The sequence below is a fragment of the Talpa europaea genome, assembly GCF_964194135.1.
Source record: "Talpa europaea genome assembly, chromosome: 6".
NCBI lineage: Eukaryota > Metazoa > Chordata > Mammalia > Eulipotyphla > Talpidae > Talpa > Talpa europaea.
This window is the reverse complement of record NC_140072.1, coordinates 115,393,663-115,419,465: the sequence shown is the minus strand read 5'-3', so window position 1 is coordinate 115,419,465 and position 25,803 is coordinate 115,393,663.

The window sequence follows — 25,803 nt, the reverse complement described above, 5'->3', positions numbered from 1 at the left end:
TCACTTTCACTCAGTCCTGGAAGATTACACATACAGATGCATATAGGCACTTGTGTGAAATTTTACTAACAACTGCAAGTATCTCCTTTACTATGAAGATCTGTACTTTGAGATTAACTCTATTAACATTCATCCTCAATGAAGGAGCTAGAGACATTCTTTTTTATTTCTGCTTTACCAAACTAAACATGGAGTGTTGGTTACATGGAGTTTTGATTTTGGTTAGATATGTAAATACTGACCTCTTGGAACAAATCATATCAAGCCTGATAATTTCCATAGAAAAATGTTCTAATGCATAAAAAAATCCAATCATTTTGTAGCTGAAAATATCTACACACCCTTTCCTAATTTAACACACAAAATTGCATGCATAGGCCATTTTAGACTCACTGCTTCAGAAACTGGAATTGATTTAACACATTTTGAAAAATTCCCTTATACTCTTTTTTTAATGTAATCATATTGTATATAAAACTGATAGAGTATTTTTATAAGGCTTTCCTGCACTTCTGATAATTTAAGTGGTATACATGTTGTATAATAACTTGAGCTTCATTTTAATATAAACTGTGGAGAAAAGTTTTTATTGCTTCTCATCATGTTTTCTGTATGATTACTAGTACTAAGAGTTTTAAATGACTATGATTCCCATCACCATTGCTAAATTGATTTCTTTAAATATCTTTATTTCACATTTCAGTGATTCATCACTATTTTACCTATGAGTTTTTTTTTTTTGCTACCCTCATCCTGACAAATAAAAATAAATCCCCATTTTATGGATTAGTAAGCAGTCAACCCTTTAAATTAGTACTATCAATGCCAATGAATACTCTCTATTCTGAGGTATCATCAATATTTCTTAAGCTTTTGAAATTCTTTGACTATTTTGGCTACACATAGTAATTCATTCAACCTACAAGTTAATGGCAGGGACTGTATGTTACATATGAATAGAAAATTCACCTGTTTGCTTACTGCAGTATCCCTCTCACCAGGAACTTCTTCTGCCACAGAGTGGACACTCAATAAATATATATTGAGTAAATAATAAACCTGAATGCTAAATTATTCACATTACCTTAGAGCTTTTATTTTTATGGGAGTAATGAAAGCATTAGCAACAGGAGTAAATAACCAATGCCCAAATGCATTCTATTCTACAGCAATGATTCCCTATCCTAAGATAAAGCTATAAAATCTAGTGTACTATTTAATAACAGAGAGAATAATAGTCATATAGTCACACCTGTCAAGGAACAGAATTCACTCTTCCAAAGTTAAACAGAAGGGGTTTATAATAGTGTATTAGACAGCTAAAGAATTGTTAGAAGGGCTAAAGAAACAGACTTGAGATCAAACTTCCAGATGGAACATGAACAAACTGGGATGCCATGGAAATTTTGCCTTAATTAGGAAGATGTAGCATCAGGAAGTTGCCAGTAAGAAAGGAAAATTGGTGATTATTGTGTCCATAATCTACACAAATAAAATGGCTATCCCTAATCCTGCCTCCTTCCTAATATAACTCAGTCCTGTAGACATGACTCACAGAAATGCATCTGATTCATGGAATCTAAAAAAACATTAATAATGCTAGGGACAAGGGATTCTGGGAAATGTAATTTTAGCATTCCAGCTTCAGCATTATATATAAAGGCACATGACACGCTCTAAGTGGCTTAGAACATTCATCTCCTGAAAAACATGGGGCTCCAGTGATTTCGGTCTTCCAAATCCTGCCTAATAAGCTTGAAGATCAAGAAATATGACATCAAGCATTAGACCAATTCATAGTTATTAGATGTGTGTTCTGACTAGAGCCCTCATCATGTATCAATCAGATATGAAATGGTGAGACCAAATCTCCAAACAGAATGGCACAACAGATTTAAACAGCTGATTTAATGCAATGCCACTGTCAGGTTAGACGTTTTGCTCAATTAACAGTTACAAAGCACAGAAAAAAGTAGAGCACTCATTGAAATAGAAGTATAAACAAAGCAGTAGAAAAAATGCGTTAAGAAAGAATAATTTTAGAAGAAATAGCACCAATTTAGAATAACGTAAATTGCAATAGCTGGCAGAACTGGCTGACATCCAGACCACACTACAATTTTGGTAACTCTCTTAATCTCTCTGGGCTTCAGTTTCCTCATCAGTAATATAGGGTAACAATTTATTAAGTTTCCTGAAGATTAATTGGATTAAAATTTTGTGTTGAACGTATAAAACAGGTCCTTGAATAGCATTGCTTCAATGTCTTTTTGTTATAATGTTAATGTAAAAAAAGAATCCCTGTCAACATAGAAAGAAATGACATTATTTGAGGACCTGGTTTAATTATAGTTGCTTCACTTAAAGTCACAGTTTCCTAGACCATATCATCAAAATTAAGAGAGTATATCTGAACATGGTTCATGTCAGCTATTATAATTAGTCAGTTAACTAATAAATCAACTTTTTATATAATACTTATTACTTTAGATGACTGCATGCAAAATGAGGCAAAATACCGGCTTCCAGGCTACTAAGTCAAATTTAGAAGAACCAGCAATATGTGATGCTTGAAAGTATTTTTGCTATTCACATAGCAGAGAGGACTTTTTTTTAGTAAAAGCTTCTGAAGACTGGAAAGTAGAATTCTCAAAGACAACAGCAATCTTGACAAATAGAAACTACCAATGTAAAATAAAGAATAACCTATGGGCAGCATGGAAAACATTGCTAGTGTTGTGTGGATCTTTCCAGGTAAACTGATACCTAAAAAACAAAAGCTATCACATATCATAATTGTCTTCCAGGTCTCATAGGAAGTATGGTTCTAGGATAAATGGATCCAACTTTTTGTTTTTGTTTTCTATAAACAAATAACATGAGTAATTAGGCGTTCATCTGTTCATCTGATGTTATTCAACACTGTGTGATAAAGAAGAAATTGGATAAAATTGAAAACCAAAGAGAGGAAGGCAAGTTGCTTCAAAAAGTAAATCCCAGTAGGCTGCCTGCATGGTATATAGTACTAATGATAATTGATCAGATAGGGAAAGTGACCTTTGGTACACACAAGGATATATAACTATGGCTACCTAAGTCTGGAAAGAAAGAGTCCAATGTATGTGGAATTCCATGTCTCTGCAGCAGTGTTAGGGGGGGTACCCTTGTAATGTGAAAGATTTTCTAATGAGGATAAGTAAGACATCTCTTCCCAAATCCTCTTAGGGGGAATGAACTTATTTATTATCATATAGTCAGGTGCCTCTGAGAAAGGAGTGCTCTTTTATGATTATTTAATAGTTTAACAGAAGTTCTTTATCTGGAAATGCAATAAATACCTGATTCCCAGAATTCTAAGGAAACAGTATATTCAACTCAAATGTCTTGATCTTCTGTTCTGAACTTGAATACTTACCAGTTGCCATGTGGATACAGAGTTTAGATTTTTAGTCTAATTGGTGGGACAAATTATACATGCTTGAAAAGGCAAAAAAATCAAAGCTAAACAGACAGGACAAAAATCCAAGGTGGCACATAAATATATGTGTGTGCATATATATGTATACACACTTATGTTCATATATATATTTTACAAATCAAAAGTTACCTTTTAGAAATATGAGATTTCTGAAGTCTGGTAAGGACCAAAAAAGAAAGTAATTAATTGTAGGGGTGGAAGGATGATAGTTGTTGAACAGAATTAGTAGAGAGGAAGAAACGGATACTCCAGATGTGGCAAGAAACATTGGAAGGCATTTGAGAGTATCTATAAAAACTAATAATGCTAAAGAAGGCTGTATTCAAAGGGGCCTAATAGAAATAAGAAAGAAAATACAGTTTAGGGACAGACTGTAGAGGTCTTTGTCAACATAATGAAGATAATTGGATGAGAGATTTATAGAGGGCCTCCCCGGTGGCGCAGCGGTTGAGTGCTGGGTTGCAAAGCTGCCCGCAGCCTCTGCAGCACTGGTTCGATCCCTGGCCACTGGCGAGGGTCCCACATGGCACGCAGACCTCTCCTGCCGCCTGCTGCTCCCCTCAGCAGTGTACTTTGGTCCTTCTGCCTGTTCTGCTCCCTGCTCTGGCTCCAGTGAAATCTCTCACCCTCCCACGCTTCTGACTGTACCCAGTGCTTGTATAAATAAATAAATAAATCTTAAAAAAAAAAAGGAATTTATAGAAAGGCTAGATGTGCTGAGTGTTTAAACCAGACTGATAGGGCCCTCCCTACAGTGCAAGGGGTTACGTCTCAGTACTAGCAAGCTATCTGCACCCACTGCAGCATGAGTTCCATCCCTGGCCAGGAAGCTAACCCACATGGTGCAGCAGACCTCTCCTGACTCACCCGCTACTCCCCTCAGCAGTATATTTTGGTAGATCCACCTGTTCTGTTCTATTCTGTTCCCCACTCTGTCTCTGGTGAATCTGATCACCCCCTGTACCTCTGGCCTACACTCCAGTTCTTGTATGCATAAATAAATGGAATTAACGTATGCAAGTAGCACTGTCATATGCATTCTGAATTATTAGAAGGGCATATCTCCATGGGTGAACAACTAACTTTTAGCTGCACTTACTATGAAAATTAACTATAACTGATGCGTCTCTCTGAAGTCAACTAAATTATTAAATAAGAAACTATTAACATAAAGGAAGTAGTCCAATTTGATTTCTCTGTTAGAAACTATCCATTGAAAACTATCATAAAAGTGAAATAATAAAAGAGAGATATATTTGCAAGAAAAAAAATTACTGAATGAATTTTTCTTGCTGCAATTTTTCTACAATGTGGAATTTATACAGTTTTATATTGTCACTGGATATTGTGAGCTCACTCTTGAAATAGGGCCCTTTCAGTTTTGATATAAATCACCATAAAGTAAAATATACCTCCAGGGAAAGCAGGTGTAAAAATGGCCTAACTAATCACAGCCTTGCAATGTAATGGCTCCAAGGCAATCAGTGACTACCCTCCTAGTGAATTTGGGATGATTCTGACCAATTGGATTAAGAAGTGAAAGCCGATAGGGTGAAAGAATGCCAGTCACAGAGAGAGACAAGATCAAGTTTGTAATGTTCTTTTGATCTGAGGAAAGAAAAGAAGGCAAGAACTTTTAGGAAATGGATCATGCAGCCAGACATGGGCAGAAGATTTCTGGTCCTCTTGGAGGGCTCTCATTCTACTCTTTCTAGACTGGATCAAACAAGGAGCACCCAGGTGGGCAACAGTACAGCTCTCCTATACACGATGCTCACTAATAGATTCCTCAGGCTTCCCAACAATTTTTTATGAAGCTGTAACTATGAAAACTCTGGATCACAACCAGAAATTAAAGACTCATATGAAGAAACATTCAACAAACAAAGCTTGAATGTCTAGACAACAGCCACATTTCAATTTTCGTATCCTTTGCCTCTTCTTCAAAAATTTTACAAAATCCAAGTGGGCTCTCTATCCCTAAGGGAAAGAAAGTTATTACCAGGATATATAGGACTGCTTAATTCCCCCACTATTCTTTGCCCAGCGGCCAGGAATATAACATTTTATCAGAGTTCTGCTCAGTGAAGTGGAGGACACATATCCAGATGGCAGAGTCACCTGCTTCTAGGCAATGCATAGAAGCAATTATTGTTGGTTGGCTTCAATCCAGATCAAAAATAAAGAGTTTAATGTTATTTTCAATAACTACATTCCATTTGATCCAGGAAGTTTTAGAGAAATTATATATCATCTTTTAGAAAGGAGTTTTATTTTGAACAATGATGATAAAAAAATACTTTTAGTAATGATTATACTACGTCCTTATTTTGAAGTTAGCTCATCCTTTGAAAAGCCTTCAAATCAGTGTTCTCTAGGAATATTTTAGACTGCCTCTTTGTTTATATCTCTAAAAATGCTAATAATATTTCTAACAAAAGAGACTGGCCTGTAAGACAATAAACTGTTGCAAGCATAAGTGTGTTCACACTTGGGAAAATAGGTCCTTTCAACTAGAGCCAGGGTTGCCTGAGAATAAGGCAGCATCTGTGTTGCTATAATTGCTGTCTTACTAAGTTAATTAATGACATGTGAACTAAAGTTTCTCTATCAGAAAATTATTATCCCTATTATACTCGATGACCATTCATGGCTTATTGTTTCTGACATGACGTATAATTCTTTAACATAATTAATTTTGCTTTTTTTAGTAAAAAGGAAAAGCGACCCTCTTCATACCTTGTTTCAAAAAAATATTTTAGGAGGTATTCTATGGACAGTGTAAAAAAATGTTTTTAATGAAGAAATTGGAAAGAATAACAGATATCTTCAGATTATATTTCAAAGCTTAGCTTTCCTCCCAATTTTCTATTCTCCTTCTATCTTATGACTTTTGGGGGGTGGAAATGTGACCTAAAACATTATGCTGGTACCTACCATTCCCAGAAATCACTGGAAATTTTGTGTCCATGAGACATGCCAGCATAAACATTAACTAGCTGCTTTGCAATATTCTCATGGGCATGAAAAACTCCCCAGGTCCAGTTCACCAACATTTAGAATAAAAAGATACTAAACACAAGTGTTACTATCTTAAGTTTCTTTATATTTTCTATATTAATTCCAAGGCAGGGTTTTGAGAAAGATAAAACACTAACCTAAAGTATTCCAATAATATCCTTTCTTCCTCTTTTTCTCTTTAAAATTGCAGTCCCTTATTGTCTATAACATCTGCTGCAAGAATCAAGTATGTGTTTAGTTCTCTAACGAATGTCCACTGAGTGTTTAGTATGTGCCAAACACTAAGCTGGTTCAGCACTGTCCCCGAACATAGGCATGCAGCCAGCACACGACTACTTATCTCATATTTTCTCTTTTGCAGTCACTGAATTAACCTGTTCTTGTGACTTTTCTTCATAATAATTAGTAGAGAAGTTGGGAGACAGGGAGAACTGGTAACAAACCAGGGGTTACAGCAATGGCAAGTAGAGACAGGAAACTGATGACATTAAGAAGGAAGAAATCAGTCTGTCTTGTTTATTGTTTGCCTGGGGTAGGAACTCACAGCAAAAGAAGAATTAAGATTCCTCTCCAACTTCCTAAGTTGTCTAACTCAGAGTAAGACAGTGCCATTCTCCAAACAGGAAACATCAGAGTTGGGAGACAAGCTTGGCAAATGCGAACTCACTTTTCCTCTTAATACCTCATTATGTGTATTAGAACATTTATGTAGTAATATCTAATAGAGTGTAGGATGTGACTGTGTGAATCAGAAGAGTGAAGTAGACAAGAGGAATGGATTAAGAGTTTCCAGCAGGGCCTTCCTGGTGGTGCAGTGAGTTGAGCACAGCGCTGAGAAGCTGTCTGCAGCCTCTGCAGCTCAGGTTCAATTCCCGGCTGGCCAGGGAGAGTCCCACATGGTGTGGCAGACCTCTCCTGTTGCACCTGCTGCTCCCCTCAGCAGTGCATTTCGGTCCTTCTGCCAGTTCTGCTCTCCACTCTGTCTCTGACGAATCCTCTCACCCTCCCGCACCTCCAGCCTGTACCCCAGCTCTTGTATAAAAATAAATAAATCTTTAAAAAAAGAGTTTTCAGCAATGAAATCATGATAAAAGTATGAGAGCACAGGAGATAAAAGAGGATAGTAAATGGAGATGAAATAGGTGTTGACCGAGGTTGAAACCTGTGAGTTGTCAACACCTAAACGGACAGCCAATAGAAGAGGGGCATGTTTAGGAAACTGAAAATAAAGGACAAAGAAAGATCTGACTTGGCTTGAGTTCCTCTAAAACCAGAGCCTGAGACAATATTTTGGTACTGGTAGTTTGCTTTCTTTGATGTTATTTCAGGGAATACTGGTGTATTCTTGAGCTCGCCATCATAATAGGCAACAGAGGTTTATTCATTCTGGAGAACTCTTAGGAGCAAGTATAACACACCCCAAAATTGTCTACCACTGGGGACATAAATGAACAGCATTTATTCATAGGCTACTGTCCACAATAGTTAAGGTGTGTCCCTTGTACTCTTAAGATCATGCTTGTATCAGAATGAGTGAAAGGGTTCCCATAGATATTTCATGTGGTAGGAAGAGGGAAGCCTGGTAATAGAAAGTTATATGAGATAAGTTGCTTTCTGGTCACTTTTATGTGTAGCTGGGTATGATAGTAAATAGCTGAAGGAAAGCCTAGAGGACAGAGGTAGTACATGAATAGGTCTATTCCTTACACCACTTATATCTGCTCATGCACATATTAAATACAATCCATCACAGACACACTTTACTTTAGTAGCTGTCTGCATCACTGAAAAAAATACTAGTTTTACAAGGGTAAATGGAATAAGCTACAGTCCCAGCTAATGTCATCCTAATGCTTTCATTAATATTCATCATCTCTTTCTTGAGCCACCACCCACTCAAGATTTCTCTCATCCTCAGTCAGCACTTAAGCGGGTTTAGCTTGCTTGCTTTCCTGATGGTGACTTCATCCATGAGAAGATGGAGCTCACAGTTACTTAATTCTTGTTGCAATATGATTGCTGTGATTCTCATCTGTAGTTATCACTGTTTAGGAACTTACTCCTTGGGGTCTTATGGCAATCAACTTGCCACCAAATGGTTGGCTCTGATCCTAAAGGGCTAAAGACTGAACAAGATCTTAGGATTGGCTTCTGCTGCTGAAAGGTAGCTATTTAGTAACGCCAGTAGAAGGTCAAGCTAAGTTAGAGGGACTCCATTCAGTCAGGCCCCTGCTACCATGGTTTGTTAGTCTGGATTCAGGCAAGGAAAAGAAATCACAGCATAATTTTAACAGGGAGATTTTATATAAATAATGATTAACTACAGCTTGAGTGTGGTGATGGTTTCAAAATGTGGACAAAAGTTATACAAATTATATCTATAAAGTTTTTATCAATTATACCTCAATAAAACTTAATAAAAGTTAACTTTGTATTTAAGCAGTAAGGGATTGGATAGTAAGAAATTAATAAAACTCCAAAGAATATAGAAATAGCAGATGTGAGGAGTAGCTTCTACCCATAGGTCTGAAGTAGAGCATCCAAAGAAACCCACCAACTCCAGGGATTTGACCAAGACCTTATTGGAGAGGCTATAGCTGTGGCTTGCAGGATGGCAGTAAAGTCACTGGGGTGTCATTCTAGCAGAATTTGCTAAAAATATACCCTCTGGAAATTTCCAGAAATCTGTTATTTAGGATGCTAGAGAATATGTCTTGTGGCACCCCACAAACACAAGGCTGCACCACCACCAGACGGAGGGGATGCCTCTGGCTTCTCAAGGCTGCTCTCAACCACACACTGCAGGATCCAGAGAAGGAAAACACAGGATTACCCACGTCTGGTGAACAAGCACAGTAGAACCAAGAATGAACACTGCCTCTCCCACCCCCCTCTCCCAACAGAGGTGAACATTGTGCCATCTGGCAAAGGAAAACTATTTAAAGGGCCAAGATGTTTTTCACTAGATAGACAAAAAGGGTATATTTGGAGCTAAGAGATAATCGATCCATAGCCAGCATACATTTCCATGCAGCTCATGGGCCTATAAGCACTTTGTCTCAGTGGACAAACCATGCTGACATTTGCAGGACAAATCTTACCTGTCTACCTGGCTTTTCAGTGCACCTCTGTGGAGAATCATCTCCATAAATATTAACACAAAATACCAACATTGCTGTGCTTTTGCTCTGTTCCCAATTATGTTTTTTAATTCCATTCCTATTTGCCTTTCACCCAAAACTTCCTTGTTCCTAATCTTCCAGTATGGCACTGTCCTGTCTCTGGATCAACGAGGAAAGCCTTTCATCCTTTTGGAAGAGATTCTGTATTGTACCTCAGACTCATCTCCCTTCACACCAAGGTGAATAGATGACCAACTTCACAGCGTGTAGTTTTGCCCACTGGAAGGATCTCCCTTTACTCCTGTCCCTAAGTCAGATTCTAAGATGGCAGTATGGCAAAGATAGTGGCATTGGCCTATTTGTTCATTGGGCCCAAGTTTTTCCTTCTCTATTAATTGGTCATAGGAAGCCCCACCATGTAGGTGAATGGCATTAGGAGAAGCCTCAGTGTAACTGTGGTAGTTGCCTGTAACTAGAACTTATGTTCTTGCAACTTATTTATGTCCTCCAGGCCTGCTAAGTCTATTTCCAAATGAATCACCATCTTGTGATAAATTACTACTGCAGTAGTTCAGATGATGCATAGGCTTGTCTGATAACACCCAGTTCTTGATGGTATCCTGATCTCATATCCACATAGTTTCCCATGGTAAGGGGCTATCACCAGTCAGAATAGGTTATTTATGTATAAATATCCTATGCATCTGATGTATATGTCTACATATGTGTGCATATAGTACCTACTAATATTATGTCACATAATAAATCATATTATATACATTTGTATCTACCATACTTAGTTTGAAACTTATTTTCTAACAGGAGAGCTGACAAAAGGTGAAAAAAAAGAATAGGACCACAACCCATTTGGCATTTTAGTCAGATTCTACTTTCATTATCTATTGGTAGGTTGTTTTTAATCTCATTCTGTTGATTCTGTTTTTCTATTTTGCATATTGACACCTTATATGATTCTAGAAAATGCATCTTTTCTTGTTTGTGCATCCCAGTATTAGTGTCTGTCAACCATGGAGAGTCCATGAGAATTCCTTACTCTTTGTTAGATGAAATATGCATACTTCTGTATCCCCAGGTAGCTCAACTAGGATAAATCAAGTTACTTTAATATAATAAATATGATATACAAGTGAATATGTAAAACACGGTAAGCAATGTGACAGCCATAGTGAAATCCTAACAAAAACAACTTAAAACAAAAACAAGATTAACATAGAAGCAATGATAGGGATTAGAGGAAGAGAGTTTAGATGGAGAGTGACAGGGAACCTGGTAGCTAGACTTGAGGAAATACAGGGATTACTTGGTCTGTTCCCCTCAATACACCAAAGATTATGGTGATAAAAAGAGTGACAAGGTGTCCTGTTTCTAAAATTAACCTAATTTCAATAATATGTCTTGAAGAGCTTTCAAAACCACAGGAGCATCTTAAAATGACATTGTTAGTCTCATATGCATCATTCCTGTCACCTTAGAAAATTGTTTGTGCCCATATTAAAGGACCATAGCTCATTTTTTTTTTTGCAATTGATATTTTCTCATGTATGAAACATGAAGTGTTGGCACTCATGCTTGCATTTCTATTGCTTCTTCCACTCAGAGTTCTCTTTTCTGTTCATATCCATATTCATAGGTGAACATGTTTCTTCATGTACTCACAAGTCAGGCAAGAACAAGCAATATTTTGCAAATGGAGAAAAACATTTCTTTCAACTTTGTAGTTACCTTTACTCCCCATCCCAATGGCCTACGTAAAGGGCATCTTAGCTCTAGAGATATAGAGATATATTTCTGGCTCGATCATCTTTGGTCAACTTACATTTTCAAATTGCAGTATTTACATTTGTATCTAGATTGATGATGATATTTTAGTTTTCCTCCCAAACACACTTTGCATTGATAACAATAGGACTTACTCTAGGATTTTCCTTAATAAAAGGACATTGGCCTTCTACTTCCAGAGATGGAATAATATTGGGAAATTTTAATAAAAGTTTTCTTCTTGTTCTCATGCTTAGCATGTTTGCAGAATCCCAGGGCTCTGTAATAGAGCCCTGTCCTTGTGGAGGGGAAGTATAGATACTTGAAGACCAATAGAAGGCAGAGAACCTATTGGGAAGGACTAGAGTCTAAAATCTGATTATTAGCCATGTAATAATTTGGCACAAAACTTTACATCTCCAAGTTTCAGTTTTATCTTTCACAGAATAATAGTATTAATAATGATAGAGAAACAACAAATAATATAATAGGACCTATCTCCAAGGATTTGCAGTTAGAACATATGTGATGATATGTATTAATTCCTTTTCACGAATAATGGTAATGATGATGATGGCGATTATCTCTCTGTTGATATACATCCCTACTCATGTACATCCATACTCATGTAGATTTTTATATAATGAATTATAAAGAAATAAATTGATACAAACTTAATAAGCTTTCTTTGAAACAAAAATGCAGGTATGTTGAAAGATTAGGAGTGAATTTTTTTAATTTCTATCTTTTTACTTTTGAGGTTACATTGATTTACAATAGTGTATGGTATATGATTTAGGAGAATAACTCCATAAAATCCTCATAAATGCTTGGTTGTACCTCCTTATTGATGATGAATATTATAATGGGTAAAAATTAACCTATTGAATAAAACTTAAGATGTTCAACCATCCTAGAAAGAGGAATCCAAATGTCAGTTTTTCATTTTGTCATTTGTAGAACAATACAGTCAATGTTGTTCCAAAATAAATGAAGTGTATCAGTTTGCCAAGATGTGTTTCTCATAATGTGCATTTTAAAAATATGAAGAATATAAGCATATTTTAAAAATGGTAATTAAAATAACTGTTTCAATTGGTCTTTATGAAACTACAAAAAAAGAAATTGCTTTGTCACTCTCAAGATCATTTTATACAAGGAAAGACAAAACAGATCTACCATCCTAAACTGATATTTTTAATTGTTCTGTTTCATTTGGCAAAAAACAAATGAATGATAGTAAGTTATCTTAAACAGTTGTGTTTTATTGAAATTATATTGTAAATCATTATTTTCCTCTCAAATTTACTTAATCATGGAAAAAAATGGCACTAAAACAGAACTTCAAAATTTTGTATAATATGGGTAGTTCCCCAAATATATTTGATCTCGACTCTCCTTTATATGGACTTAGTCTAGAACCATCATGGACTTAGTCTAGAACCATCTAGTTGCCCATAGTTATTTATTCTCCATCCACCCAAAGAAAGATGTAACAATATTTACTGTGATGGTAAAGTAACTACTTCAAATAAAAATATGGTCTTAGGTAGAAAGAGTTAACTATGTTGTGTTAGTACCAAAATTTTTAAATTATATTGATGTCTAGACTCCATATGACAAGACTACTGATAATTTATTGATCATAAAGGTAAAATATTAGTCTTTAAATTTTATCTGTCATTTTAAATTGTGTCAGCCAAGGTCTGTGTGCTATTAAATCCATAACATTTAAAAATATTTCCTCATTAGTGACACTGCTGTAGTTATTGCTTCCATTCATGATCCTGGTTTATATTAATAAATGTTATATAAAGTTCAATATCTGTTGCTGCTCATTATTTTTAGTCATGTGGAGGTGAGCAACATGATTTGTTGAAATATGAGGACCAGAGCTCAGTTAACAAAAGGCTGTGACTTAAGACTCTTGAAGATAAAGCCAGTTGGTATAATAATTTAATTTTATGTAAGGTCCACATTGATTTAAGTACACATGCATACAAATGCTCTATTATTACTTAGATTTAGTAGGAGTAGGATAGAAGGAGTAGTGTTAAAGGTAGTAATAACAGACATAAATAGGAACGGCAGGAGCATTATATTCTACAGTTATAATACATAAACCTTGTCACCCAAAGCCTAACTAACCATTACCGCTTCAAGATGGGAACAATGTTATATCTTTTTTGAGATAAGTGTTTTTTTCCATAACTTTTCCTTGCCGTTCTCTCAATTATAATGGGATAGAAATCCCTACTAAGACTGAAAGTTGGACATTTCTAAGGCTTGTTTCTGTTAAATTTTCCAATGCAAATAATAACGATGTTTGTAGTTTAGGGCTGGAAGCAAGTCTAGTACTTCCTTCCCCAAATATTCAATAAATATCTGTATATGAAATTGATGTGTATGTTGAAATTTTGTTATTGTTATTATTATGTTTTAATGGAATCATTCTTTTTCATTTAAAAATCATGAATATTTCATAGTTAGGTTCTCCTAGTCTTTTCATTTTAAAATAAAGATATTAAGATATTTGTGAAGTACTTCTTGCATACTATGATTGATTTCACCTTTCTTATTTGTTGATAATATTTCTCAAGCTGCTTTTATAAAAGTTGATCAAATTTTAAAAGTTGACAACTGCATTTATACAAAAATGTTTTGAGTTAAGTGGAAATATAATGTCCTTACCAGAAATTTTACAGAGGCATTAATGTCACCACCTGATTTTACAAAAATAAATAAATAAATAAATAAATAACCCATAAAAAAAAAAATCAGTTGAAGTCAAAGGGAGCAGTTCCCCATCTGAGTATACCCCACGGTCAAACTGAACAATGTTCCATGAAGATAGCATCTGCTCATTGGGGTTCTTCTTTTGTCTTGGTGGCTCTTAACCCCAAGAATTTCATGCTTAAAAACAAATACCAGCTAACATTAGTGGTCTGAGTTGTGTATGCCTTTTGATGGGTTTTAAAACTGCCTCTTCCACCAATATAATGTAATTGCTGGAGAATTTTTAATTTTTCCTCTGGAGTTTCTATCACATTGATTTTTGGTGTTATACAGAAGTAAAAGTTAAGACTCCTCTCACATAGCATTTAGTATCTTAAGCCTGTCAGAAAAGAATATCTTTATCCAAAAAATACTTTTCTGTGGTTCTTAAATGAAGTTGTAAAAACCATTGGGGGTGAGTCTCCAAACTGGGAAAGGAAGTAAGACAAAGAGAAAGTTTCACCCCAAACCTATAAAGGGAATTTTAATGTCTCCATTAGGCTTTCAATAAAGATTATGAACTGCTTTATGAATCGGACTTCCACAACAGCACAATGCGAGCTGTTCTTCTGGGGGAAGAATCAGTCTTGCACTAAAGCCGTGCAACCAGCTTTTACATAAACACCACTGATAACTTAGTAAATTATAGTAGGTAGATTTTTCAATCTTATTTTGGGGGTGCATAAATCACGTGTTGGTGAGTTCTTCACATTGACAGCAGATCTGTGTTGATTACAAATTTGTGTATTCAGCTTTTGTTGGTCTGCATAGAAGGGGTGCATTTAACATAAAAAGGAAGATGAATATGGAAAAACTGACCACAGAATCTTGTCTGTGTCTCAGCTTAATTTCTTTCTTTACAACACAGTCTTCTTGTTACCTTTATTTACTACCTGAAGGTGAAATAAAAGGCAACAATTACTTCTTTAATTTATGCTTTTGGACATGAATTCATACAGTTTTAAAAAGAATCATAAAAGTTAATTGGCCAGAGAAGGACTATTCATCAAATTTTCAGTGTTTTTCTTCTTTGGGTTTTGGTTTTGTTTCTGCCTGTTTTCTTAGAAGACATGTTGTTTATATTTGTACTTACATTGCCAATAAGGAGTATTTATTCCAAGTAACGTATGAAAGTCAGTTAAATATTTCAGATAAAAAAGCCATCAGTTCATGATTATATTTTAGCTTGTGACTGTCAATCATTAAAATTCCTGTTATTATAGTTATTTCTAAATTTACAAAAAGACCCCTTTGTGTGCAGTGGCCCGGGGACGTAATGTATTATGTAATTATGGTCCTTCTGAAAATGTTAATTACAGGACAAAGCTAAATATCTTCTCTACCATAACTGTAACAGCCACAGGATTTTCCCTGTCTCACAGCTAATCAGGGACATCTACTTTTGGCCATGGACTTCAAGTTGATCAGCTGATTTATTGACTTTATATAGATTCATACACACATATGCTAGATGTAATAACCCAGTTATATATTTTTAGTTTTGTGTATTACTTCTCAAAAACTAATTGACGAAATAAAATTGAAGTAGTATATAATAAAAAGACAAATGTGAAGTAGAAACCTTCAAACAAGGATCAAAAAAGGTAGCCAAATAATGAAGAAAGGACATTTTTGAAAATCTAAGGCAAAATAACTCTCCACTTGATCTTCAAACTCACTTCCAAAGTAAAAGGAAAGCAATGAAAGGACTGATTTATCATAAGAAGTTTCCTAGCATTCCACTGTCCATGGTAAAATCAATTCTCATAGTTCTTTTGTTGTTGTTGTTTTAGAACTGGGGATTTATAATTGCTACAAGATTTGATAAATTACAATTATGTCAACATTCTTTCTTTACTAAAATAGTCATTAATTCTAGGTGAATAAGCACAATAGGACATAGTAGGATGTTATCAGTCAAGTAATACCCCTTTTTGATTAATGTAAGAAAGGTTTACTTTCAGAATAGTATTCCTCTTGCCAAGTAGGAATTATGATTTTTAAACGCATGTTTTGCTTTCTGTAATATCAACCCCATAATTTCTGATCACTTGGAATTTGGAAAATATGAAAGAGGATTTTGGCACCATGTTCAATCTTGCATTTCCTGTTTTTGAAGCTTCTCTGTGCTCCAAATTAAATAGGCTCAGCATCAGATGAATGAATGGACGAATGAATGAATGAATGGATCAGTGGTATTTCTTAAGCAGAGCACATACTTGACAAAAGACTAATAAGAGTCTCTAACTCAGGGTTGATTTTTCTGTAATGAGTCTAATAATGTATATTTTTATAATCTAAGCAACTCCATTTTATCACAAAAGTTACCAAAGACAATATATAAATAAATATATATGGCTGTGTTCAAATAAATTTTTATTTACAAAAGCAGGCACTGATCAGATTTGGTCTACCTGTTATACTTGGCCAAACCCTGATCAAAATAATATGATAGATACTTAACTTTGAATAGCCACAAACAAGTTTTTTTTTCTGCCTGGAACTTCCACTTAAAGTATTTTAACCAGCTTGTACTCCTTTGAAAGTTCCATATTTTCCTATTGGACTGAGATGACTATCAAGAGAAGTACAATTGAAGAGTTCTTCAAGAAATCCCCTTCCAAATCCCAGCCCTTGACGTTTTCTTTCCTGATATGATATTGAAAATAACAATCTTCAATGAAATTTCTTTATCTGCTATCAACTCGTAAACAATGAAAAACTTCTTGGTATTTTCCCATGCAAATACTTTCTCATAATTACTCAGCTAATCTAATGTCCTCATGGAGACTTTATGAGCCTAACATAATACCAACATTTTTTAAAAATCATGAGATACTTAAAGGATGTTTTTTAATACCAGGGCATCGGTCCCAAGATATAAGAGAATGCAATGAGGAAAATAACAAAAATATAAACTACAATAAGGAAGCTGATAATACTGTGTTGGAAATCCACTTCATTAGAGCCAATAAGTTTATGGCTCAAGCTAACAGTTTTCTATTTGCTCAATGAATACTTGGTGACAACTCAGGTTTATAGAAAAGTAAAACTAAGTACTATAAGAAATGTCCTTATTTTGGCACATTCTTCCAGTGAGCTATGTTTAGTCACTGTCATTGTGGTAAAGAAAAGGGAAGAAGAGAGAGAAGGAAGAAAAAGTTTCATGTGTTTGAAGAAATTTTTTTTCTTTTTCTCATAGATGTGAGTTTGTTTTGTTTTCTATTTCTATTACTATTTCATGCATCATATTGTTTGCCAACCACTGACCTGAGAAACAAAAGGTTGAAAATCTAGTGAACCCCCTAGACTTCTGCCTGTTACAGTGGAATCCATGCATATTAAATACAAAATTAGAAAATATAAATCAACTTTAAATTTTAAAAAATCTTGATTTATTCAAAATATTTGGAATTTTCTGACATTGCAGGAACCCAGAAAAAATTATCACCAAGTCTGGAAGTAAAATTCACATTTTTTAAACTAACATTAAAATTAATGTTTCAATTTATCCTAAACATTATATGAGTTTCCATAGGACACTTCTTAAAAGCAAGAATAACATAGTGTATTTACCTTAGGTAAATACTTAAGTAGAGTAACATTGTATTTACCTTCCATGGGCTTATAATTTCTTTTATGAAACATATCAAATACACAGAAGAAAGTGACTATAGCCCTATATTTAATCATTAGTACATTGCTTCTTGTATATATACTTTAATTCTGAAAGGAGATCAATAAAAAGATGAATAAGAAGAGACTTATGAAAATAAGAATACAATTAGATTTTGAATAACTGTTATAATATATTAGAATGGACAATATACAGGTCCCTGAAAGTACAAAAGAGCAGTTTAACTTGATAATTTAAATAATCAGAATCTATACCAGTGAACTGTGTGGAGGATGATAGAGAAAATTCATAACCTTTATTTGTGTCATCTCAAAAACTAAAGAAAATATTAAATGAACAATCTACATATATGTATATATGAAGCTCCTAGCATACAACAGAGCTGAATAAACCTTGGCTGTTATTATTATCTCTAAGTATAGTTTCTTCAAGTTACAGAAAGAAGTGCAGGTTCCTAAATGGTGCCATGATTTGTTCCATGTCATATAGAACAGACCTGTTGATATTACATCATGATCAAGAGAGATAAGGCTAGACTATTCTGAATGACCTTTCTGGAGTTCTACATTCTGGCAGTCTAAGTTTGAGGGACTGTGTTAGTGGGCTTGCATATTAATGACTTGAAAATAGATGTAAATGTAAATGGAGAAGAGAGAGACCACAATTTAGCTTCTACTCAGGCCAAATACTAGCCCCCCAAATTCCTATTGCAAAGTATATTAATTCATGTTTTTATTTAAGTTGTTAAGTTCCTTGGGTTTGATTTCTAACTCTACCATTTAGAGACTGAGACTTCTAATTTACTGAATTTCTCTGAATTGCTTTCCTCATCTTTAAAATATTGCATACCTCATCTAGCTGTGATGATTAAATAATTCAGTATCTGAAAAAGTGTTAAAAGATTCTGACATGGCTAAACACTCCATAAATGATAGCTGTAATTGTCATTTGCCTTTATTAATCTCAGAGCCTATTCTTTGACTTTGTTCATTAAATACACCATGAAACTTATTTAATTTTTTAAAACAGATCCCAGATAATTCTTTTATTATTATTATTATTTATAAATACAAGAACTGGGGTACAGGCCAGAGGTGTCGGGGGGGAGAGGATTCACCAGAGACAGAGTGGGGAGCAGAACAGGCAGATTGACTGAAATACACTGCTGAGGGGAGCAGCGGGTGAGCCAGGAGAGGTCTGCTGCACCATGTGAGTAGCTCCCTGGTGGGGGATCGAACTCGTGCTGCAGTGGCTGCAGACAGCCTCACATGTTGCGTTCTAACCCCTTGTGCCATCAGGGAGGCCCTTCTTTAATTATTTTGAATCATACTTAATTCATCATCACAGGTTCTTCAGCTCTCAGAATGCTATGGAAGGAAATTCAGTTAAATAAGGTAGATAAGATATATTCATTTTTTAGTGCATCTTATATAAATTAAAGAGTATAAAAAAGAAAGTATTGAAGTGTATATAAAAACATTATATAAGAACAATGATAAAACAAGAGGGGATGGAAACAGATAAGAAATGTTGATACAATTTTGAAAGTCAGAAAGCAAATTGAAGTGTTATTATTAGCAGAACAGCAGCATTGAGCCACAACTTCCTACAGTGAGAGCCAATTTTTATTACAGAATTCTTGAAAGGATTCAAATGGGGAAGCACCAGTTATTTCTGAAAATGGGAGTAGGGGTCAGGTTGAAAACAGGATGATTATATGAAAATTTATCTGAGGAATAAATAAAAATCCCTCTTTTTTGGCCCCAGGCAGCCAGCAACCCCTAACATTCCTGCTGCCCCAAAAGAGTCAAGGAGCTCTCTGCAGAAGGGCTCCAGGAACACACACAGAGCACAGGCTAAAAATAGGACATCATTAGACTCATGGCTTTCATCAACAGACTGATCAAGTTCACTTTCTATGCATGAATTTGATTGGAGGTTAGTAGAGGTCAGCATAATCCAATACTCAGAATTAAAGTTTCTATAAATATGTCATGATTTTAAATAACATTCAATTAAAGGTTATGGTCAATGAAAGTCTTTCAAAAGTTATTCATGTTCTTTATCTTCTTTAATTTTAGTTAGTAGTTTCCACTTGTAATTATTACAGCCATGGTGACTGAATAGGACATGGTAGAAAAGTGTGGAATAATCCTTAAGTGGAAAAGATTTGTGTCCTCTGCTCATCTGATTTGTGGATGGCTACAGACTAAATTTGCTGTTTAAATAGGGTGGGGATATAAATGACAGCTTTGGGTGTTACTTCTCATTAAGAGCCTAAAGGGAGATTCAGAAATTCTCAGCACTGGGGCCTCCCCTGGTGGCGCAGGCCGTTGAGCGCCGTGCTTGTGAGGCTGTCCGCAGCCTCTGCAGCGCCAGTTCGATCCCGGCCAGCTAGCCCCACATGGTGCGGTAGACCTCTCTTATCTCCCCCGCTGCTCCCCTCAGAGGTGTATTTCACCAGTCTGCCTGTTCTGCTCCCTGCTCTGTCTCTGGTGAATCCTCTCACCCTCCTGTGCATCTGGCCTGTACCCCAGTTCTTGTATAAATAAATAAATAAATCTTAAAAAAAAAAAGAAATTCTCAGCACTGTAGGCAATTTTGTTTTCTAGAAGAGAGAGGCTAGTAGAGATAGGGCTGGTAGATCTGGTAGTGGTCTGAAGGTCAGGTAAAGGAGGAGAGGCATCCCTGGGGAATGGAAGTCTCATCAGATCTTGCCTGGACAGATGGGTGAATCTGAGTTGATGTGCATGAGAACCAGATAGAAAGTGTTATAGTTCAGCCTATTCAGACCCCCACACTGGATGCTCCCTCCTCACTAAATCGAGGACACCATGTATGCCTTAAGGGACTAGGCTGGGGCACAAGCAGGGAGAAATCCTGAACTAACTGAACTTCAAACCCTAAATAACTGAAAAACCTGAAACTTAAATTCCTTTCGGGGGGAAAAATGAGATGATGAAGTTTGTTATGAAAAAGCAAATGAGTTATAGTTTATATAAATGTGTGTTTATTGATTGGAAAATGCATATCCACTGGCCTCGTAATGACTCTTCTGCCAACTCCTACTAGAACCCGTGTCAGGAGGTCGCACTGCTTGTCATTGCTGTATCTTCTCTTTGCTGGTATAGTCTTTCCTGTGATGTTGATTCCACCTCGATCTAGAGAAATCTAGGCTCTCAGATGTATGTCACCACACCACACTCACCACTAAAGCACCCATCTTTGCCTCCATCTTTTTTCCTGAATTCCAAACCAAATTTCTAACAATTTATCTATAATATCACTTCAAACCCTCAAAGAGTCCTTCCTGTCTTGATCTTTTAAGTTTTGCCTACATATTCACTCTGGCCAGCTGAGACTCAATTATAGTGTTCTCGCTAGATCCTCTCCCTTCTTGTTCTTGGCTCACAGGTCCTGGGTCTCCCCAGGACCCAGATTTCTAACTGAATAGTCTGTATGTGGCATGTTTATCTGGCACTTTGGCACAGACTTATACCCTGACTTCCTGTAAAATTATCATTCTGCTCACTTCTATACCATTGCCTCAAGTGACAATCTTCGCTGCCCATTCTGACCTCAAATACCAGCCTGAAGGTGGTGAATTCTGACAATTATGGTTGTTATATGTGCAATTATTTTAAGTTCCTCATGTTTACCCATTTTGGACTTCTCTTCAGAAACTTTCTACTCAGAAACATCTGGTCTCTCTCTTCTCTCTTTCTGACTCTTTACATCCACTTGTTATCTAAGTGGTCTTCTTTGTGTATTTAACATTGCTTTCATCTTTTCAGTGTTTATTGCCATCACCTTAATTTTCTCCCATAACTGAAAGGGCACCCTACTTGAGTTCCCCTACTTGTAAATGTCCAGCATATTAATATAAGGAACATAGCTATACAAATAAGTCTTCCTAAATTTTCTTTTTTAATTGTTAGTCTTGTTCTACAAAAGACATTTGTGGAAAATCAAAATGAAAGAAAATTATTCCCTTTCCATCAACCTTTGATTGCTTCCTATTGTCCATAGAACAAAATACAGACATCATTCTATTTAAAAAAAACCAAACATTCACCACATCTCATGAATTCAGATTTTCAGGTCAACGATCATGGACTCTTCTGTTTCTAAACATCTGTGCTTATTTTTCCATCTTCCAAAAGCATTTCCTCCCATCCCTGCCTGTCAAGATTTTCCCATCTTACAAGAGATAATGCTAGTGTCCCTTTCTTCAGGATGATTTCTTTGTTTTTCACTTGTAATTAAAATTGTTGCCTATAGTGGTTCTCCCATCTACCCAAAATTTTCATTCTCTACCCAGAATGAATGTTCTATAGATAAAGTTGAATTCAATATAGTAGAATTTCAGAAAAATGCCAATAGAAAACACTATCTCTGACTAAAGCCAACTGCCTACCCTCTAGTTATCCTATCTCCATTCTGTCTCCACAACTGCATAGAGTTAAAAAAAAAAAAAGATACAGAAGTGTTTGGGTTTCTTGGCTTTGAGGTCTCTCCCAAAATGGTACCCTAAAGCTATCAGCCAATTAAGTGTCATTAACATAGAGTCAAAGGAAGTAGTATCTGATCTTCAAAGGTGCCACACAACAGAACTTAAAGAGAGGACATTTGCTTAGACTATTTATTTACAAAGAAGCTGTGAGCCTTCCCCTCATAGCCATTCCATTTAGGAAGATTCCATCTCAACACCAAGACATTCATCACAATGAGACCTCAAGAGGATTTGTGCACTAGAAATAATTCGTGCTCCATTTATGTTACCATGACTTTAATTTCAACTTGACAAAAATTTGTCCTTTTATTAGGGATGATTTTTTGTGCAGAAAAATTAATGGGGCAGGAAAATACTTGAAATTTTTGCTTACAACTATTTCTACTTAGAAGCTAAGAAGTCCACATTTATTTTCATTGAGTAAATAGGACTTTTATACACACACATATCACTTTCAGAACTCAGGATATTTAGCAAGAAGGATTTAAATGATCATGAAAAATTTCTAGAAATAAAACACAGTACAGATTATTATATTTTAGAAGTTATTCTGAAAGTGTAGTTACTTTAGCCATTCATTAAGTAGTTACAGTATAACTCTTAGATATTCCTATGCTAAGTGAGTGTTAAAATATGGCTACAGTGCACTCAGACATTACCAACCTTTAAATTAGAACCACAAGCACATAATATGTTTAACATATTTTTCATGTTTTACTCAGAGAGGATAATAGTGAAGTGAATCTTTAGTATTACCCACATCCCGACATTAGAATAAAGCATATTAAATCAGAATATAATGGAAAGAGTACTCACAACTGGATCCTAGAGTTTGTTAGAACAAAAGATGGAATGTACATGTCAATGTTGCTTATATTAGTAGAGGTTTTTCCTTGTAACCTCCTCCACACAAGCCTGTCGGGACAAACCATAGAAGCTTGAGACTGTTTCCACTAATCAGTTTGCTGTGGCCTCACTCTCCCTAGCCTCATTTGAAATAAAATGATGACTTGCCTCTGCCTTACACTGGATTAGTATCCTGAACATTTGTACCAGGAAATCCAGCAGAGATTCCCTTAGCATTGATATGGTGAGAACCCTGATGCCCATTGTTCTTAGAATAGGTAGAGAATTAGAAAAAGAAATGGGGGCCTCCCTGGTGGCTCAGGCGGTTGAGTGCCATACTGTGAAGCTGTCAGCAGCCTCTGCAGCGCGGGTTCAATACCTGCCAGCCAGAAAGAATCCCACATGGCGCAGCAGACCTCTTCTGCCTCGCCCGCTGCTCCCCTCAGCAGTGTACTTCAGTCAGTCTGTTCCCCACTCTGTCTCTGGTGAATCCTCTCACCTCCTGCACATCTGGCCTGTACCCTGGTTCTTGAATAAAAATAAATACATCTTAAAAAGAAAAAGAAATGAAGTGACTTGGTGGTGGGTGTAGTGAGGTGAGACACATCTGAAGAGGTGTGATTCCACCTCTCAGAATCACATCCAGTGTTGCAAGCCAATATTACCTCAATCAGAAATTTAAATAAGTAGATAAATGTTTCACTTTAAAGAAAAGAAAGAAATGAAAAGCTGTAGTCACAACTGGGGAAATAGGTGTCAGGAAACCTCTTGCATGATTTTCTATATTCTTTTTGTGATAATTCCACTAAAAATAAAACGAAACAAAAACTGCAGTTCTTCAATGCTGTGTTTGAAATAGCATTCTTTCTGGAAACATATTATACATGGGAATCAAATGATGGACCAGTCAAAATTGCATTCATAAGAAACTTGGTTGTAGTGAGGAGAAAATTATGAATAGAAGTGACTGTAAAATGTAGCAGAATGGTAAAATCTCTAAAAGTGGGGTAAAGATGCTACAGGAGGGAAAGATGGTATTTGTGTGTGTTTTTAAGGGGTTAATACTAAGGGAGGTTTCAGTAAGGACTTGGCAGTTAAACTGGATTCTAAATAATTGGTACAGTTTCAAGAAATGGAGGGCGGTGCTGAGAATGGAAATTTGGAAGCAGTTTCCAAGCATAGAAATAACAAAATGTAGTGGAAAAAATATATAGATGTTGGAAACTCTTGTATTTTTTTAAGTAAGGAAAAGAGGATAAATGAATTCACTAGATCATGTCTATCTGTCAGAGAAGGAATTTAACTTATTAACCTGAAACCTTAAGATACTATTCTATTATGAAGTATATGTTGATACCTGAATGTATTATGAAAACCTCAGGCTGAATTATTAGTTAAGTTGTAAAGTATTGAAGGTATTTTTCTTTTTTTAAGCCTAGGAAGTAAACTTTCTAATTAAATAAATACTGGATGGTTAAGATAATTTGGAATTAACAGACACCCCAAAGAATGTCTGTGGTCTAACCTTGATTTTGAGACTGCCTAGAACTTCTTTCCTCTGAAGCAAGGCAGCCCAAGGTGTTCAGAACACAGCTTCCCCAAACATGTCATTTTGGCATGTGGATTATTTTGAGCTAAGGTTAGTCAAGATCCTTAATGTGGATTCTCCATATCAAAGTAATTGTTGGTGGGACTATAGACTGGTCCCTGTGGAAAACATTACAGAATCTTCTCAAAACATTAATAGATCTACCATTTGATCTAGCAATTAATTCCACTGTGTATGATTCGGGGGTGTTCTACCACACCATACCCACCACCAAGGCACCCATAGTCTTCCACAATAGTCCTTATGCCCCTGAAGGGGCATCTGCCTGAAGAATATAAAAACACTAATTTGAAGGGCTCTGTATAGCCCTATGTTTGCTGTGGCACTATTTACAATAGCCAAGTTATGGAAGCAGCCTATGCAAAAAATGAGTAGATTAAAAAGATGTGAGATCCATATATTGGAATAATACTATTCAACTGTAATATAAAGATGAGTTCTTGCATTTGTGACATGGGTGGAAATGGAGAAGATTATGTTAGGAAAATAAACTAGAAAGAGAAAGACAAAATAAAGCAAAATAAACCATAAAGAGAAACACCAACATGAGATAGTTCTATTCATAGGTAGAAGATAGAGGAACAAAAGAAAGGGTCAGGTGAAACCAAACCAAAACTAAACCCTCCAAGTCAGACTGTGAAACTCATTTATCAGAGCGGGTGGAGGAGGGGCAGACTAGGGATGTCTTGGTGACTGGGGTGTGTGGTAGCATACCCCTGGATCATACACCGGTTGTAAACCAGTGTTACCTAATAAGAAAAAAATATTTACAAATGTTTTGTTTTGTTCTTCTACTAATCTGGCTGATGTTAATTTTATTGATGGGCCAGCTCAGGAAGAACCAGACAGGTAGAAGAAAATTCCCTACCTCTCATAATATGCAGTAGGCCATGATGGATGCAGAGAGAGAAAGGATGTTTCAGTCACTAAACATCTGGGCTGAGAAATGTTTGATAGGAAGCAAAAAATAAAAAAAAAACGTGTATTTTCCAGCTCTGAGCATGTTGAGTCGGTCTAACGGTT